Genomic DNA, 19,347 nt, shown 5'->3' with positions numbered 1-19,347 from the left:
TACCATTGGTCATGCTGGTTGGGACTAATGTTGGAGCTGCAGATCAAAAGCATCTGGAGAGCCACAGCATCCTCATCCCTTTTCTACATAGCTTTGTCCATCTGCTGATTTACAACCGATTCAGAATTCCATATTTACTAAATATTAGAAAATCCCTTGGTTGGGAAATGTGATTAATGGGTTTTAGACCAGTGTAGGATGTGGATAATGTGGATTTAGGAATGAATTGTCCTTGCATTTAGATGGGGTGGAGATCTTAGGACAGGGATAGACAATAACATTAACAACAACAACAACTCAGAAGATAATTTCTGCCATCCCAAATCAAAAGGATAGAATTATTCAGGTTTGAAACTTGATCTCTGTTCTGCCTGAAATGAGGAACATAGGGGGCTGTGTTATACCATTGATCCATCTAGTATAGTATTCCATACAGAGGTCTTTCCCAGCCCTATATAGCAATAGAAGGGATTGAATCAGAGACCTCAGGTGGCGCAATGGGTCAGTGTGTCTGGCTTTGAACCAGAAGGTTGGTGGTTCAAGCCACCCAGGGATGGCTGTGGGCAAGATTCTTGCATTGTGGGGTGTGTGTGTGTGTGTGTGTGTGTTAGACTAAATGACCTTTGGAGTCCCTTCCAACTCTACTCTTCTGTGATTCTGTGGCCAAAGTAGAAGCTCTACTCCTGAGCTGTGATACTTCAGCATGTAGACATATTGAAATCTGGATTGTCTTCTGGTGCTTAGACAGCTCTCTAGACTTTTTGCAGAGTACTCTAGGCACTAATGCTTATATACAATGAAGGTATCACCAATGCATTTAAGAGTGCTACTCAAACCCTCCTTTCCCATGTCAAGTCAGTCCCATATAAACTTGCATTTCTCAGCTTCTTCACTCCCAGCATATAAAACCGAGAGATCAATTTCTAATTTGCTTGCCAGGACTTTTCTGTTGTCAGTACACATTTCTGTTGCTCTGCTCTGCTCTTCCTGCTGACAGATGTTGTGGTGACAGGCACATTAGCCTCCTTTTCCTATGTTACTGACAAATCCACTTCAGGTCAGCGATACAAAGTGATGGTTTCCATTGAACTCCTCTCTTCTCCCATAGGTAGATTTTACAGGAAAAGATAATAGCCAACAACTCTTAATGCTAGATTTATTGAGATTTCATGGGATAAAAGTGCCATCAGCAAGCAAAGGTATATGGGGGCAAGATTAAATTAGCTGTTCTGTGACTAAGAAGCCTAAGCAAAATTAAAGATAAGATGCTTTCAGTTCTCTTTCTCCAGTCCTCTGTCGCTTAATTAGATTTCCAGGATCCACTTCATAGTGGTCTCCTAAGTTAAAATATAATGCAGCACCATATTAATATCAGTACTGTTAATCTGCGGGTCTCTCCAGATTTTTCTTTTCTTTTGCAGATGTATTCTGCAACATGTCACTGACATAATAATGGTTTATTAGTGGTGGATTCAGACTGGACCATTCACACATCATTTTGCTTTACTAGTTGTTCTGCAACACTTCTCCTATGTAATCAAAGGTTATCAAGGTCCGTTTCTGAGTGTTTTGAGAAAATACATTTTGAAATGAAGACTTTGAGAGAAAATGCATTCGGATATAGTCAGTGGTCCCAATTAACTAATTACTAAGGATCCCCCATTTTTTCAAAAGCCAAGCCATGGACCCCCTACTTTTAAAATTTTTGATGACTCTGTGGTAGTATCCTCTGCAAAGCATTTTTTGAACAAAATATGGGGTAGCCCATAATTAGCAGAGTATTTTAGGTATACTAAAAAAAACAGAGCAAAAAATTGTGATATGACCATGTAAAAATGACAAAAAAATAGTAGGGAGGGAGGCAAGGGATTGGGCCACAGACCCCCTGAGTGCGTTTCATGGACCCCCAAGGTCCCTGGACCCCCAGTTGGGAACAACTGGAAACTATTTTTATGTGATGTCATCACACATCTGCCTTATTTATTTAAGTAAATTTGTGTCCTGCCTTTCCCTCCAAATATGCCAAAGGTGGCATAACAAGTTAAAATATGAACACAAGACACTTAAAAATAATGTAATTAAAATACAAATACTATAACATGAGTAGAGTAGGCTGAATGTGGCAGATGAAAGCCAAACAAGCCAGACAGATGTACCAATGCTTGCTACAACAAATGTGTCTTCAAGAGGTGATGGAAAATTATTAAGGAGGTTGCTGAATAATTCAGGGGAATAAAATATTTCCATATCCAGCTGTTGCCAGATAATATTGCATGGAAAAGAGAAGGAGATGGCTGTTACACTTCCAACTTCAGGTCAGCCTTCTTATCTTGTAGTGGAGATGTGACAAGTTGCTACTCTGAGGAAACAATCTGAGTAAGGCTACTGACTAAAAGCTGAGTGCTCTTCATTAGCCGTTTTACTGAAATACCACTGGCATTCCATTGTTCTCAGTATTGGTGGTGGTTTTGACTTTCTGCTCAGGTTGAATTCCACCCCAAGAGTCAGTACAGAGGTTAGTCTTCAAACTGTGCTTCCCTTACATTATATACCAGGAGCCCACATTCAGTCAGAATCAGGTCAGGAAGCAAACTGAGGTCAGGAATACAGTGGTGCCTCGCAAGACGAAAAGAATCCGTTCCGCGAGTCTCTTCGTCTTGCGGTTTTTTCGTCTTGCGAAGCAAGCCCATTAGCGGCTTAGCGTATTAGCGCTATTAGCGGCTTAGCGGGCTTAGCGGATCAGCTGATAAGCGGTTTAGTGGCTTAGTGTATCAGCTGATAAGCGGCTTAGCGGCTTAGCAGATCGGCTGTTAAGCGGCTTAGCGGCTTAGGATCAGCTGATAAGTGGCTTAGCGGCTTGGGGAAAAGGTGGGGGGGAGGAAAAAACCCCGCAGGAACTCGCAAGACATTTTCATCTTGCGAAGCAAGCCCATAAGAAATTCGTTTTGCGAAGCACCTCCAAAACGGAAAACCCTTTCGTCTAGCGGGTTTTCCGTCTTGCGAGGCATTCGTCTTGCGGGGCACCACTGTAGTTACCATTCATTCCTAAAGGGGAAAGTAAGGCACTCCATGTTGGGACATAGTGAGCAGAAAACACAGAGGGTCTTCTTTGTGTTGGCACCCCAGTTAAGGAAGTCTCTCTTTACTGTCTGATGTGATTGCTGGGTCTGTTAGATGCCATCTTATATCTGCCCAGTTCACTTGAGTCTTTAATGGCCATTAATACTCATTTACTGTTAAATGTTGTCTACCCTGTATATTGCCTTTAAGCTATGCAATTTAATAACCCCACACTTCTTATTATAATATTTTTAATTATATTATATCTCATTGGTAATCTAACTTGGGTGGCTAACCCATGGTTTGGGCTGTACTTGGTTTCCCAAAATGTTTTTTGTGGTCCCTAAAAAACCAAAATAACTGTCTCATTTTACTGACTATGCCTGAAAGTCCCCTCTTGTGATACTCTGATGTCAAAATCTTTTCATGATTGCTCACTGCCCACAGAATCGCTGATGGAAAACCCTTTTGAAACAGTCCTCCCACTTTTGCCTTACTATGCCCAGTTTGACATGAGGCACCTGGAGGGTTGACCATGGGGTCAGTGCAGCCTTTGTTGGCCAACTCTGAGCTAATCACAATGCGCAGAGTGGATGCTCAAGTACATTTTATATTTATGTCAGGATTTATCAGTCCTCTGATGCAATGGAGCCCCCTCCAATATACACCATCAGCTGCGCTTTCCTTTTGTACTGTCATAAAAAGTAGAGACATCACCTTGCCAACAAAGGTCCGTATAGTAAAAGCTATGGTTTTCCCAGTAGTGGTGCACGGAAGTGAGAGCTGGACCATAAAGAAGGCTGATCACCGAAGAATTGATGCTTTTGAATTATGGTGCTGGAGGAGACTCTGGAGAGTCCCATGGACTGCAAGAAGATCAAACCTATCCATTCTTAAGGAAATCAGCCCTGAGTGCTCACTGGAAGGACAGATCCTGAAGCTGAGGCTCCAATACTTTGGCCACCTCATGAGAAGAGGAGACTCCCTGGAAAAGACCCTGATGTTGGGAAAGATGGGGGGCACAAGGAGAAGGGGACGACAGAGGACAAGATGGTTGGATAGTGTTCTTGAAGCTACCAGCATGAGTTTGACCAAACTGTGGAAGGCACTGGAAGACAGAATGCCTGGCGTGCTCTGGTCCATGGGGCACGAAGAGTCGGACATGACTAAATGACTAAACAACAACAACAAATAGCAGGTTCTGTGACTGTGGATTATTAGCACACTACATACATATATTGGAGCTGGCCTAATCAGTACAAACAGACTCGCTTTATTCAACAAACTGTTCATCTTTGTGATTCTTATCTATCTGATGATGATGATGATACGTGATCTCATGCTATCTGGGATTTGCAATCTTGATATGTACTCAGTTCAATGTCCTTTATCAAATGGGTGCTTTGCCAGTTATTTTGTACACAGAGTGTTGTTGATGGTCTTTTTTAAATATCAAATTATTATTGTGTGTGGAGGGGTATAGTTAACATCCCATGTGATTGGTAATTGGGGGGGTGGACAAAAACAAACCTTAAACCAAATCAAAAACAAAAAACCTACCCACTGAGACTCCTAATCAGGCTATATTCTAAGAAATGGAGGTGCTGATCTAGTATTATGAAGATATTGAGGTTATTCACAGAGAATTTTTCCAATTCCTGTCTCAGTCATCTTCAATGTAGAGATGGGGAGAAATTTGGTTCTCATTTGGTATTTTAATGTAAACCTACCTAATTCACAGGGAGGTGGGTGGCGCTGTTGGTTAAACCACAGAGCCTAGGGCTTGCCGATCAGAAGGTCAGCAGTTTGAATCCCTGCGACAGGGTGAGCTCCCGTTGCTCGGTCCCTGCTCCTGCCAACTTAGCAGTTTGAAAGCACCTCAAAGTACAAGTAGATAAATAAAGGTAAACAGCATTTCCGTGCGCTGCTCTGGTTCGCCAGAAGCAGCTTAGTCATGAGATGAGCGCCGCAACCCCAGAGTCGGTCAAGACTGGACCTAATGGTCAGGGGTCCCTTTATGTTTACCTAATTCACACTTCCCAAAACAAGGACAAAACCTATGTCTCATAACACATCCAATGAAGCTGCGTATCCATAAAATAGAAAGTACTTATTTATGCAGCACATACTTAAAACTATGGAACTTGCTTCCACAGGAAGCAGTGATAGCCACCAACTTGGGCAAATTCATGGAGGATAAGGCTATCAGTGGCTACCAGCTATCATGGCTGTGCTCTGTCTCTATGAACAGAGACAGTGATGCTTCTGAATACCAGTTGCTGAAAACTACTGGAGGGGAGAGGGCTCTTGTGTTCAGATCTTACTTGCGGTTTTCCTACAGGCATCTGGCTGGTGACTGTGAGAACAGGATGTTGGTCTTGATGGTTCATTAGCCTGATCCAGCAGGCTCCTCTTATGTTCTTATCCTTCGAAATGTGAACATTTCTAAAATTTTCAACCCAGTTCTCTTTCCAAAAATAAAATTAAAAATAAAATGAAAAGTGTACAAAAATGTCCCAGATTGGCTCTACCAGTGCATTTGCGTCATGTCAGCCCCGCTTCTACCTCCACTCCATATTAGACTCTTTTGGACCTTCTGCTAAACGTGCATAAGTCAGAGGTGGAGCAAATGAGCATGCCAACATCAGGTGCAGCACCAGAAGGTGTGGTCTGCTCTCACTTCTGTGTGTAGTGGGAGTGAAAGTGTAGTGGAACATCTTCAGGAGAAGAAAAGGCTAAGGCAGACATAGGCAAAATCAGCCCTCCATATGTTTTGAGACTACAATTCCCATCATCCCTGACCACTGGTCCTGCTAGCTAGGGATGATGGGAGTTGTAGTCCCAAAACATCTGAAGGGCCGAGTTTGCCTATGCCTGGGCTAAAGAGTAAAAACTACAGAAATCCTGAGTGGAGTCCCAAAGTGGTTGGATGGCATCTTGTTCTCCTCCTTTGGCAACTCCTGCAGTCAAGCTGGTGACAAATGAATGGCTCTGCATTCTTTTGGACTACATCAGCAAGGCTGAGAGTGGGGTCTTGCTGTCTGGAAAGCTCTATCCACACACACTGCCAAGGCTTGCATCTTGAAGAGGTCACTTTGGTGCTGCCAGTGCAGCAAAAGCTACGTGGGAGACAGCAGTTACGAGCTACCAATCTCTGCAGCCACAGCAGATGCTGTGATTCTCCAGTGGTTTGACTTCACCCCCAGAAGCACACTCCAATATCTCTTGAGACAGATGGATGCCAACAACAAGAGGGAGTGGTGGTGGGGAAACCTCTGAAGAGGTTTTGATGATTGGCTAGCAACAAAAAGACCAAGGTGGAATCTACACACATATAAAAAACGCTGTGAAAATGCTTTAAAAAAACAACACACCACACATTTTGAAAAATACAATGAAATTGCCATAGCTCACTGTTGCCATCTACCGCCACATTTGTATATTTCACTTAAAATGTTTTATTTGCAGCTATATAGCCGAGTTCCAAAACAGAGACACTATTTTCTCCATTTATAGCTGTGTTTGTACATGAAGTTATCTGCTATATGGATCTAGTTTTATGCTATGTAACAATAAAAACAAATTCTATATACCAAGTAACTGCTGATGAATACATTTATTTCACTGTGCCTAAGGTATAATCTCCAGTGCAAGTGCTCAGCCTCTACCCAAAAGACTAAATTGCTATGTTATGACACATCATTTTTAGTTTCTTTATTCCACCCCATTGCCTGCTTACTAATTTTACCCAGTATGATCATTATCAGTAGACCATTAGTACAAATTGGCCCTGTTGTACAGGGCATATTATTTTTTCCCAGTTGTTCAAAGCTGATAAGCGCTCCCCTGCATATCAGCAAAAATGGGAACAGCACCATGTGGCCGCGGGTGCTTGAAGGCAGACTTACTATATTCATCAAAACCTTGCCCAATTTATTATCATGCTTTTAGGTAATTCTACCATTCCACCTCTTGTTTGCCAGAAAAAGATACCTTTGCAAATGGGGACTGGGAAGCTGGAGGTGGAGAGATAATTTCAGAGACAGGTACCTAGCTGACTGTAGGCTGAATGCTCAGGTGTATCATTTTCAGGTTAGAGGCAGGCATCAATTTCCCAAGTCAGGGATGGGAAACCTGTGGCCTCCAGAAGTTGCGAGACTACAGTTCCCATTATCCCTGATCATTAGCCATGCTGACTGGACCTGGTGGGAGTTGGAGCCCAACACATCCAGAAGGTCACACTGGCCACAGGTTTCTCTCCATTCCACTAAGCCTTCACCTCCAGCTGGCAACCGCTTCTGCCTTTGCAAAAACAAGCTTCTTTCTTTCTTTCTTTCTTTCTTTCTTTCTTTCTTTCTTTCTTTCTTTCTTTCTTTCTTTCTTTCTTTCTTTCCGGGTGGATAAAACTGGCTGTGGAGGCAGGCTGCACAAAAATACCATTTGGGTTTTTGCTTCTTACTTTACAGTCCTTGAAAAAGCCCTTACAGTTTTTGAGCAGTGCAAGTGAGCACTCAAAACCCCCAAATGATTTTTCAAGTGTGATGAAGATTCACACACCACAATCCTCCTTTTCCACTTGGACAGCAGCATAGATGGGCTAGTGTTTTCGCAAACTTCTGTTTTGGGGTTGTACATAACATGGCTGCATGTGGCTACATTTGGATCAAGGCCTAGCTATTCCCTGCCTTTAAACCAGAACAAAGTGCAGTGTGAAAAACAAACAAACCCCGACAGATGGCTTGTATCCTAAAGGTCATTTCACACATTGTGAATTTCTGTTCCTGGGACTCAAGCAACAGATCTGCAGAAAAGGTTAGATATTGATGTAAAATGCAATGTGTTTCCTCCCCAATCCTATGGCAGGAATCCTAATACAGGATGGGCTGATGTGCATATACTCATGCAGCACATCTCCAACTGGCAGAGGAAATGAGATGCACTTGCTCTACAAAAAGTGAACAAAGCCTTTGTGGTGTTGTGACAAGCCAGCGACATGATGCTCCCAAGGGATTTGTTGCTGTGGCCTGCCAATCTCATTCTGAAATATGAGTTTCAAAAAATATATATGCATTTCCCAAGATTCAGAAAGTAAATACAGGTTGACATTAACAGGTCATAAATTAGCACATTGCCTTACAACATCTCACTTTTCGGAATGTCACAATTCAGGACATGCTAGTAAAATTGTCAAATCCAGGTTCCAAGAATAGCAAACACCAATATGCCAGCTAAAATGGATAAAGGCAGCAAATAAGTCCCCTTATCTGATAAAGCTTAGTACATATCAACAACCTGTACCCTGGGGGTGGGGAACTTGTGTCCTTCCATATATTGATGGATTCCAATGCACACCAGTGCCAGCTGGCATGGCCAGTGTTCAGGAATGGTGGGAGATGTAGTCCAATGACACTACAGGTTCCCCATCCTGCTGTACATTGTAAACAGACATTGCATTTTTGTTAAATAGTTCCAGATGAAAGGGTGGAATCCTAGACTAGTAGACACATGTATGTTTGTAAATCTGCACTAGGAAGGCATCATCCAGGTCTTCAGCCTGGCTTGGAGGGCTATAGCAGATACCGACAGTAAGGTACTACTCTCCTACAATTTTTACCCATATACTCTCAATCTGCCTTCTTTGCTCCAGGCCATGGATCTCTTCACAAGTGAACACATCCTTTACATATAATGCTACTCCACCTCCCTTCCTGTTTGGTCTATTCCTTTTGAATAGGTTATATCACTCAATAGCCACATTCTAGTCATGAGCCTCATCCTACCAGGCTTCAGTAATGCCTATTAGGTCATATTTGCCATCCAGTATTAAGAGTTCAAATTTATATAGCTTGTTTCCCATACTTTGTGCATTAGTATAGAGACAACTGAAACCATGACTCATTCCATGCAACTTCTTCCTTCTTGTGGTTTTTTACCCTTTTGAAGGTTTCTGAAGCACCACCTCACTTTCATGTGCATTAATGAAGCTGGTGTTACAGAAATAGGGGGTGGGGTCCCTCAAAACACTAGGAAGAAATAAATACTAGAATTTTGATTGGGATATGGATTAAAACCATAAACTGTGGGGCTGTGCCAGACAGAGAATTCCTGAGCTGCCTTATGTAAACCAGTCTGCCTGGCTGAGGGAAGAGCAGAGCTGTTAGCATTGCAATAGAGAGCCATTGAGGGTCCTCAGTAGCTCCTTGCCCCAGCTGTGACCAGAGACTGGAGATTTGGAAGGTTGCCAGGGTAACTGTTCTGGGGGAAGGCAAGGAGCTTCTGAGAAGAAGAAAGAGGAAGAAAGGCTGAGATCCATTTTGGGCGAGTGAGAAGGAAGGACTTCCTGCAATGCTTTGGGCTGTGCTGTAAAATCTGGACTCCCTCCATGCAGACGGAGGATGTAAATAGGTGAAAAAACCCTATTTCTTAAAGCATGACAGCCTCCACCGTGTCTTCTGTTCTCCAAGGGGACACAGACCCTGTGTGGGTGCCTGAGATCCCATGTGCTCTTTCCATGGCTTGGCAGAGAGAGGGATGGGTGCCAGGCTTTTGTAACACTATTATCCCCAGTGCCAAGTGTTTCCCTGCCATCTCTAATTTAGTCTCTCTCCCCCTCAGGATTAAGTTTAAAGTTCTCCTGATCAGATTCATGATACTCTTAGCAAACACATTCTTGCCAACCACTTTGAGGTGCAACCCATCTCTTGCCAGAAGTCCTTTTCTCAAGGAAGCAGAGACCGTGGTCTAAGAAGCCAAACCTTTCCTGACAGCACTACTTGCAGTCATTGGTTTACTTCAGTGTTTTCCTCTCTTTTCCTGAGCCATGACCTTCAACAGGAAGGAGTGGTGGCAAAGCCGCCTGTGCCCCAAGACCCTTCAGCTTCCTACCTAGAATTTCATAGTCCCTTGCTATACGTTGAAGACCGGGTCTGGCAGTATTGTTTGTACCCACATGAATAAGAAGGAAGGGGTCGTAATCAGTGAGCTTTATAAGACTTAGCATCTCTGTTACATCATGAATCTGGAATCTGGAAACCTCCTGGTACATCCTGTTTCCTCTGCACACTGCTGCCTCTGTCCCCCTCAGTAGGGAGTCACCTGCCACCAGCACATATCTCTTTCTCCTCTGGGGAGTGGCAGGAATCATTCTGCACACTGTATCTTCCACAGCCTCCTTAGTGGCCTGCCACTGCTATCCTTGTTCTTCTGCCCCAGAATTGGAGTCTGAGGTGAGGGCATGGAATTGATTTTGCAGCTCCATTGACACAGCATGGCTCCTGATAGTCCCACTTCTGTGTGCTATGCTCCTCTAGGGGATCATCTCTTGCAATGGGCAGTCTTCCTTCTCCGTATGCACACTTCCCTATGTTGTTGTTCCAGGACAGTCTAGTGAGAAATTCCTTGTCTTTCCTAATAGCTAGGCAGGCCTCAAGTTGCTGTACCTTCTCTTCCAGCAACACTTGCACTTGCTGCAGGTGTAGTTTTGCACATTTTCAGGGAGGAAGACAAACATGGCGCAGGTGCTGCAAGTCACTGCAGCAGCTCCATCACCATCCATGTCTTTTGGTTCTATGCAAGGCAGCACTCTGGGCCTCTCTCTCACCCCCCCCCCTGCTAAATGCCCCTGTTTACATATACTGGTCATGAGCTCCCAGAGACTGTGACCAGCTAAGCAGAACTGCTGCTTGCTGCTAACCACTCCTGCTTGAATTAACATGTGGCTCAATTGAATTTGTCCCCCATCCCAAGACAGGTAGCATGTGCTTGAGAGCAAGAAAGTGCATTACTACTAATGTATTAGAAAGTCTGCTCATACAGGCCTGCTCTATTACATGAGGCAATGTGAGGCAGAAAATGCTGGGGGGCAGACAGTGGGCAGAGCTGTGTGCCATGCAACCTGCCCTCTTTAAGCTAGCTTGCTGCTCTAGCGCCATGCCCTTGAGTGCAGTGGCTGGCTTTGTGCCCTCGCCAGTGTTGAAATATGATGCAGGTATCAGCCCAGACAGCAAGGGAGGCAGCATCTTTTCCTTTGCCTCAGGTAGCAAACCGCCTTGGGCCAGCCCCATGCTAATGATAAAATGACTATCAGATGTGTGCTTCCTTTCATGTAGGTTTAAAAGTGGAAGAAATGCCTAAGTGTTTTATGTTGAAAAGGTACAGATACAGCTTCAAGAGAAACCCAGCAGAGATAAATAGCTAGTCTCCTTTGAGGGAGAAAACAGGAGGGCTGTGATGTATATACATGGTTAATGAACAGGCTGATTATGCGGAGACCTGTTTACCTCACTCTGAGAAGCCTACATTTGGGTAAGACACAGCTTCTGAAAAACACCTCCAGATTTATATTTCTTTAGTGTGTCTTCACCCACCTGTCACCATGGAGCTGAGAATCTTGAAGTCACGATTTCAAGGGGACTTCCTAATGAGCAAATCTACCGTCGAGGTCTTTGTTTAGTTTCACAGAGCTTTGCGAGAAGTGGTGCGGTGGAAAGGCATGCAGGTTTGAGGTCTTGAACATTTAACACAAGCACTTCACAGGACTTGTTCTCAGAAGGAGCAAGAACTGCACAACTCAGGACCCATGGCACGGATCACTGTGTCTCGTGTAGCATGCCAGGTACTTACAAACCCCCAGTTTCTTTCTTCTTCTTTTTTGCAATTACAAGCAAGCCACATAAATAAGAGGCTGTCACATCTGGCTGATCATCTACAGTTGTGCAGGCCCAGCGCATATTAAGATCTTGAATCACATACCTTGCTACTTTACCAGTTTAGTAACTCCAGCACCTATTACCAACCTTTGTATCATGCTGGTGTGTAGATTAGCAAGGCTGGCCCATGCCAGTTCCCAGAAAACACTTGGCTGGTAGAAAATCCAACCTTTTTGAATTTCTACTACATCAAACAAGTTTGCTAATTTGCAAAACTGATACTTGCAAAACATTGTAGAGAGGAGGAAAATCTACTTCTTCGGACCACCCACTTCTTCCCCTTGGCTGGATCTAGACACATTAAAAAAAAACCACAACGTTTCAGGAAAACACATTGTAAACCTCATACTGTAATGGGAATTCACATTGCTGAAAGGCCGAACTCTAAAGCACCATCTGGTGTCACAGTGCTATAACACATTTAACACACCCACCCATCCAATTTACTAATGTAGCTGAGTCCCTTGTCTCTCCTGTAAGATCCTTAAGTGCATATTATGAGCCTGATATACTGGCTGGGAGAAGAGGCTAGGGAAGAAATATCCCTTTTAAAATATGTTTGCTGTTCCCTGCTGATAGGCATGGATGAAATGATTATACACATGGTCAGTGGCAGCAGATGCCTCCAATGACCGCTCCCCGCTTAAAACGGGGGGTGCCCTTTGTGTGGACGCGCGCAGCCCTAGATCTGGAGCGGCCCCATCAGCATAGGCTTGGCTTTGCCTTCCCTCAGGTGGGATACCTGGAGGTCTCCGCCTACCTCAGTCAGTTGTCCAATCCCACCTGAGGGAAGCGTTGCCAAGGAGACCAGGCCAGGTAGGGGAGGGATTACCTGCCCACACAATAGAGGGAGGATCTTACCTGGGAATCCTCACTTGGCTCCAGAGCTTCTCTCACCCTCCCCACCCTCAGTCAATGTCTTCTTTTGCAGGTTAACTTATCTTCACAGGTATGCGGGCGCTGCTACGTTAAGGTCGCTGTTAAAGGACCGGAAAGGAATTTCCCTGCATTGGCAGGTTTCGCCTTTCCCGTAGCAAAAACGTCACAACTTTGGCGGTATCAGGCCTTGGGCAGAATCCTTTAGTCCATCTTCCTCTTTGCGGCGGCGATACCAGGGTTCCCCGTTAAAGGGGTTTCTAAAGGGAGGCTTTGATCGTACGCCGAAAGGTCGTCATTGCTCTCCCCTACGGCGGTGGCGTAACGGGGGCGGCTATCTATGCTTGAACATATGTTCTCCAGAGCCAGCCCACCCCCCCCCCACACACTGGATAACCCTGATGCTCCCTAGGTCCCCGGCTGGGGACTGGGGAGGGAGAACGCCCAATGCCTGAGCCAAGGTCTACCCACATTTGAAATTTAATAAAGTTGTGGCCAATTTAATCCCATAGCACATTGTCTTGAGTCGTTATTCCACATGACGGGGGGGACCGCTCGGGATCTGGGGACTCCGCCTGTCCATGCAAAACAGGTCCCACCCAACCTTTCAAGTCATTCCCACTGGAGCTGCCCTTAACTTTTAAGCTTCACCGCCTATGGACATCTCTCCTATCAAGCAGTATGATGAAGTGGTCAGAGTGTTGGAGTGAGACCTGAGATCCTGGGGTCCTGGTCCCCACTCAGACATGAAGCTCCCTTGGTAACATTGAGCCATTCACTGTCTCCCAGTCTAACCTACCTCATAGGGTTCTGAGGATGAAATAGGGAAAGGAAGAACCACACATGCCACTTTGAGCTCTTTGTAGGAAATGGGGGAAATAAACATAATAATGTGGTCTAAACCACAGAGCCTAGGGCTTGCCGATCAGAAGGTTGGCGGTTCGAATCCCCGCGACGGGGTGAACTCCCGTTGTTCGGTCCTTGCTCCTGCCAATCTAGCAGTTTGAAAGCACGTCAAAGTGCAAGTAGATAAATAGGTACCGCTCCAGCGGGAAGGTAAACGGTGTTTCCATGCGCTGCTCTGGTTCGCCAGAAGTGGCTTAGTCATGCTGGCCACATGACCTGGAAAAACTGCGGACAAACATCGGCTCCCTCAGCCAGTAAAGCGAGATGAGCGCCACAACCCCAGAGTCGTTTGCGACTGGACTTAACAGTCAGGGGTCCCTTTACTTTTACCTTTTTAGGAAATAGGGGAAATAAACATAATAAAAGCAAAATAATGGAAAATAATGGAAATAGGAGATTAAGGTGGCAATATGAAGGGAATGTCCCTGTAAACAGGTGCATCTTCAAAAGCCAGCAGAATCGTCAGGACTTTTTTTCAGCTGGAACTTGCCGGAACTCAGTTCTGGCACCTCTCAGGTGGGTACCATTGCTTTTCTAAGAAAGCGAGGGAGGTGTTCAGGGTGAGTTCTGGCATCTCTTTTTCTAGAAAAATAGTACTGAGAATGGCAACACAGATTTGGCCTCTTGCACTTCAGGAGTGTTGAAAGTACAAGTAGTCCCATCTGAATTTATTCATTTATTTTTTTTCTCTCCCCCAATGAGTTTGAGGAGTTGTCTCCCAGTTTTATCCTCACAACAATCCTGTGAGGTAAGTCAGGCTAAGAGATAGTAACTGGCCCAAGATCACCCACAGAGCTCTACTCCTTGTTGGATCTATTTAGAAGTTTTTCTGAACAAAGGGTGGGCAGCTGGATGCTTTGGCCCTCAAGGTTGCTCTGTCTATCTTAGGTGGTGCAGTACTCTTGGGTATCGGCAAACCACTAGTTGGGGAATTAGAGGAGGTTCAGAACTCCTTCCCAAAGAAAATGCTGGCTTTTCCAGTCATATCTCACATCTCCCTTTTCCTTTCATTACGTGGCCCACAGATGCACATGAAATGTATATATGGATGAACATTACCCTCTCCCGAGGCTCATTCTCAGAGGAAAAGCATAAATTGAGCCATTAGCAAGAGAAATGGCACCCAAATACGCAACAGCAACCGCTTTTTAATGAGCCTATTTGTACTGGGCCAGCGGGCAGCCCTGACATTGAGTCAAGCCCAAGACAGACCAGCTTTGGCAGCCAGCCAGCGTTCAGCCGAGCTGGAGCTAAATTATGCATCTTATTTAGTACATTTATTAAAAGATTTTCTAATGTTCTCAGGCAGATGCCCCTAAACAAATGCTAATCTTTATTAGGAGCTTTGCATCCCCACGTCCCATTTAGTGCCTTATACAATCTCTTTATAATAGCTTCTTCTTTCTTGGTGCTTGCTGAAGTTCAATTGTTAATGAGTGTTATATGGGTTGTGGACGGGCATTCCAAGGAGATTTATTTTCCCTTTCTTGTACAGAAAGGAATATTGTGCAAGGCTCCTCAGAGACCTGTTTCACAAGCCTGCTGTTTTTGGCTCAGGATATCCTCAAAAGGTGCCTATGCATTTTCAGCCTAACCTGCTATGTTTCTAGCTTAAGGCTCAAAGACTGCAGAGATGTCTGCCATTTGGGTGCCTGTGCACAAATAGCACCACTTCTATGAACATGCTTTGGACAGTAAGCATGGAGATTGTACTGAAACCTACAGGAAAACAGTATTCCTGGACAGTCCACTACAGAAAAATAATACTTAAACGAACACATATCCACCTTAGTAGCATGAGAGAGGGAACTGTGGAATGGATTCAACGGCTTTGTTCTCAGAGTCAACTGGTGGAATGACTCCACCTAGCACAATGGGGCTTCCACTATCTCCTGCTTCCCCTTACCTCTCTCAAATTTATTCATGAGGCTTGGGAGAACCCCCAGAAAGGTGGGGGGGGGGAGAGGAGGAGAGGCAAGATCATTTCATTGGGCTATCAGGAATATTGTGCTGACAGGACATCTCCTTGCAATTGTAGGTGTTCACTAAAAATGTCTTAGGTGTTTACCTAAAAATGAAATGTGGGAATTGGCTCTCCCAGAGGCAAAAGAAAGTATTTCTTTGCAAAACGCATATTTAATTTAAGGAACATACTACTGGGGCTTCCTCTCATTGGGCTTTTAGAGATCGGGAAACACGGGCAGCTAAGAAATACATTTATTTATTATAATTTTATCCTACCTTTCCTCCAAGGAGCTCAAGGTGGCATAGATGGATATCCTTCAGCTTGTTTTATCATCGTAACAACCCTGTGAGGTACGTTAGGCTGAGAGACAGTGGACAGTTCAAGGTTGCCCAGTGAGTTTCTTGGCTGAGTGGAGACTAGAACCTCTTAGTTCAACACTCTAATCACTACACCCCACTAGATCCCACAGACTACCACAGACTGCATTGTATAACCTGAAAGCAAGCTAAATCCCACACCTACCAAAATTTGAAAGCAATTCTAAAGAAATCCAAAAGTATATAAGGCAGAGAAACAGATGCCTCTTTCGTGGCAGAAGACAACTTTCAAGAAAGTGGAGGACAGGTTTCAGCACAGCACTAATCTGCATGGAAAAATTCATGACACACTGAAAGCTTCTTGCAGCTGTTCCCATTTGGTTCAGACCCCCAAACTGAAAACATAAGTTGGGGAGGGGAAACCCCCAAACACACTGATGCCCAAGAACTGATGAATGGGATACAAACTGTGTGGATGGATCTCTTCTGCACAGTCCTCAGAAGCACGACCTGTATCTAAGAGCTCTTGACAAGCTGTGCCATCCTTAGGGAGCGATTCTCAGGCAATCTTACACGGAAATCAAAGTAATCTTTGAATCTTTCCTGTTGGAAATCATAATGATATCGTTAAGCCCCAGCTGTGAACTTAGCAACATACAAGCTGCGGAACATAATCCCCTGCTTGAAAGATGCTGCATTTTCATTTCACACAAGGAACCCCAGAGACACAGGTAAAGGTAATACTAGTTTATATAGTTTCCATTGTCTTTTTGTGTGTCTCCCCTTACCCCAGTCAAGGAATCATTTATCTTGCTCTCTTTCAGTCAATGTAGACTAGACCCTACTTCAAGTTCTAGCTGTTCTGCAAAGGAAAAATGGGGCATATGGCATCATGGTGACATCAGGAGGTTGACAGGTGGGCCTGCCCACCTGTCAAAGTGGTCCAATGGAGGTGGAGGACTATAGGATCCAGCCCACTGGGCTGAAAAGATTCCCCATCCCTGCAGTAGAGATAGCCCTCCTGGTGGCCCGGAGGCCCTGTTCTAGTTGCCAAATCTCAGGCAGTACCAATGGGAAAGAAAAGGAGCAGTAACCCTCACTCTTAACAAGCAGGAGTAAGTTCATACTGGATGATCTCCCCCCCCCCCCGTTCCATGCCTACCCAATTTATTTTTCTTGGTGGCACTGTTGTGCCAGAGGGTGCCTGTCAGCCCTGCAGAATGCCCCCTGATCTAATAACTCTTGTCCTTACTATTAGGCATGTTAGCCCCATTTCCCCTAAGCTAAGGGGCAAACGAGAAGCCACACCTTTAAAACTCAAGGCTTATTTGCAGGTGTGGCCTGCCTCCCGGCATTACTGCTCTGAACGGGGGGTGGGGGGCAGTCGGCTCCATCAGTTTTGAGCGTTCTGTGCTCCCTCCTCCTCGCACTAACACCTCAAGGCAATCCCAGCACTCCCTCCCCAAGGCAGCGCCAGGAGAGGCTTGGGAGTGGTGGGCAGACCCCTGGCTGCTTCCTGGGGGGGGGGGACCGTAAGGTCATGAATGTAAGCCACACTGTAACTTTTCACGGCCCAATTTTTTGGGGGAAAAGTGTGGCTTATATTCAGGCTAATACGGTAATTAGGGAGTGCATTGGCTTTTAAAAATAATTATTAGCAAGTGATAAGGTCCTGAATTTTCATCAGAACTGCAGCTTGCAGGGAGGGGCTGTTAACCTATCATTTCCCAGCTACAGTCCCAGTGAGAATACCTCTTTCATTGTGCTCCGTGGTCCTGATGAGAATCTTGTCCCCAATGCTTGCTAATAATTGTTAACCACTGAAATTGATCAGGTTTCCTTTAGTGCCACATCTAACTCAAGAGTTCTTTGAACTTGTATATACTAGTGTGAGCAGAACAAAGGATTTCTGTTGGTTTTCAAATGCACATCTCGTGTTCACTCCCATGAATGAGCAAAGGCACAAATAAATGGGAGTGAACAGCTGGTGTTCAAGGAGGAGGTGCTCTGCCAAAGCCTTTGACTGGCAAGGGAGAGGGAAGGAGGAGCATGAAAGCCTGACCATGGTTAATGAAGCCAGGAAAGATAATCCAAACTGACTCAATGTGTAGCATCATCCTCTAATTCAGTTGTGTGTGATTTGTTCAGATGAACGTTTCATCACAATAGGTTTGTAGCTTTCCCTGCAAGTAGATCTACTGATTATTGGCATTTATGTTCCTGCTCTCTTAAGGCCTCATAATCCTCCTTGAAAGATAAGTAAAAATAAAATTTTGGGTGCCCTGTTTGTGACCATTAGTGATCCACTAGCAGAGCTGCAAAAATAATGCTGGACTCCAACTTACATAGGTTGACATGATTAGTATTCATTCCACTTTGCACTCAGAATGATGAGGATTTTCCTAAGCCTTAGTCCATGACCTCCATTTAATTCTGTCTGAGAAACCATCACGCTTCCTCTGTAGAAGACAGCTAAAGCCCTGCCTCCAACTAAAGAAGGCAGGTGAGGTATCCTGGCACCCAGGAGAGGATAAAAAAACAACAGCCTGCAAGACAGTCTCCCCCCCCCCCGCTAAAGCCTTGACCCAAGCAAGCCAGTGAATGTACTGTGCATTTAAATGAAATTCCTTTTGCTGTCACATTAGTTCCACTCGAGGATTTTATATTCAGCAGAGAGGACTGGGAGGCATACAGTTTCCACAACAAGTCTTTACGTGGACCCAGGGACAATGTTTAACTCACATGGGGCAGGAGTGGATTGAAAAAAATCACCTCTGGTTGAAGTGGGGGCAGAAACAGAATCTTCTTGCTAAAATCAGAAAGGCGAAACTGACTTCATTTGGTCTAGCTTGGTGATGAATGACTATTAACTGATTCACATGTTATGTAAATGTGTGGAGGCTTGAAATGGGATCATTCCAGTTGTCCCTGATCATGTTTCTATGGATTCTAATTATACAGACAGTTCTTACTTCTCTGAGTTTTGTCCTTTAAGACTAGACTTAAGGTTTGTTCACACATTACAATGAACGCAGGCAGAAGCCATTCTACACATGTACAAATGTGAGAGAGTGCACACTTGTTGACTTATGGCACTCAACTATTTGTATACACAACTACACAGACTGTATAGCCATTGAACATTGCATGTGAGCACACATTAGTGGCCTTTTCAAAATTATATTCGCTGTTTGGGGGCTGCTTTTCTGTGAGTGGCACCCCAAATCATTTTTACTGATTTTCCAAATTATTACTAAATCAGCCACGTTAAAACAAATTTAATACATTTCCCCCCAAAAAAATGGTTTCCCGCACTCTGTTCTTGATGAGTCCAAATGTTTTTATTGTGGCCACATTATTTCCCTGATTATTTCTAATTCACATTCCATTCCTTATAATTAACCTTATACTAAACCACTGAGCCTCATGGGCTTGCCGATCAGAAGGTCGGCGGTTTGAATCCCCGCGATGGGGTGAGCTCCCATTGCTCTGTCCCAGCTCCTGCCAACCTAGC

Source organism: Podarcis vaucheri, assembly GCF_965113315.1.
Source record: "Podarcis vaucheri genome assembly, chromosome: 1".
Taxonomy (NCBI): Eukaryota; Metazoa; Chordata; class Lepidosauria; order Squamata; family Lacertidae; genus Podarcis; species Podarcis vaucheri.
Note: the sequence above shows the minus strand (reverse complement) of the source record.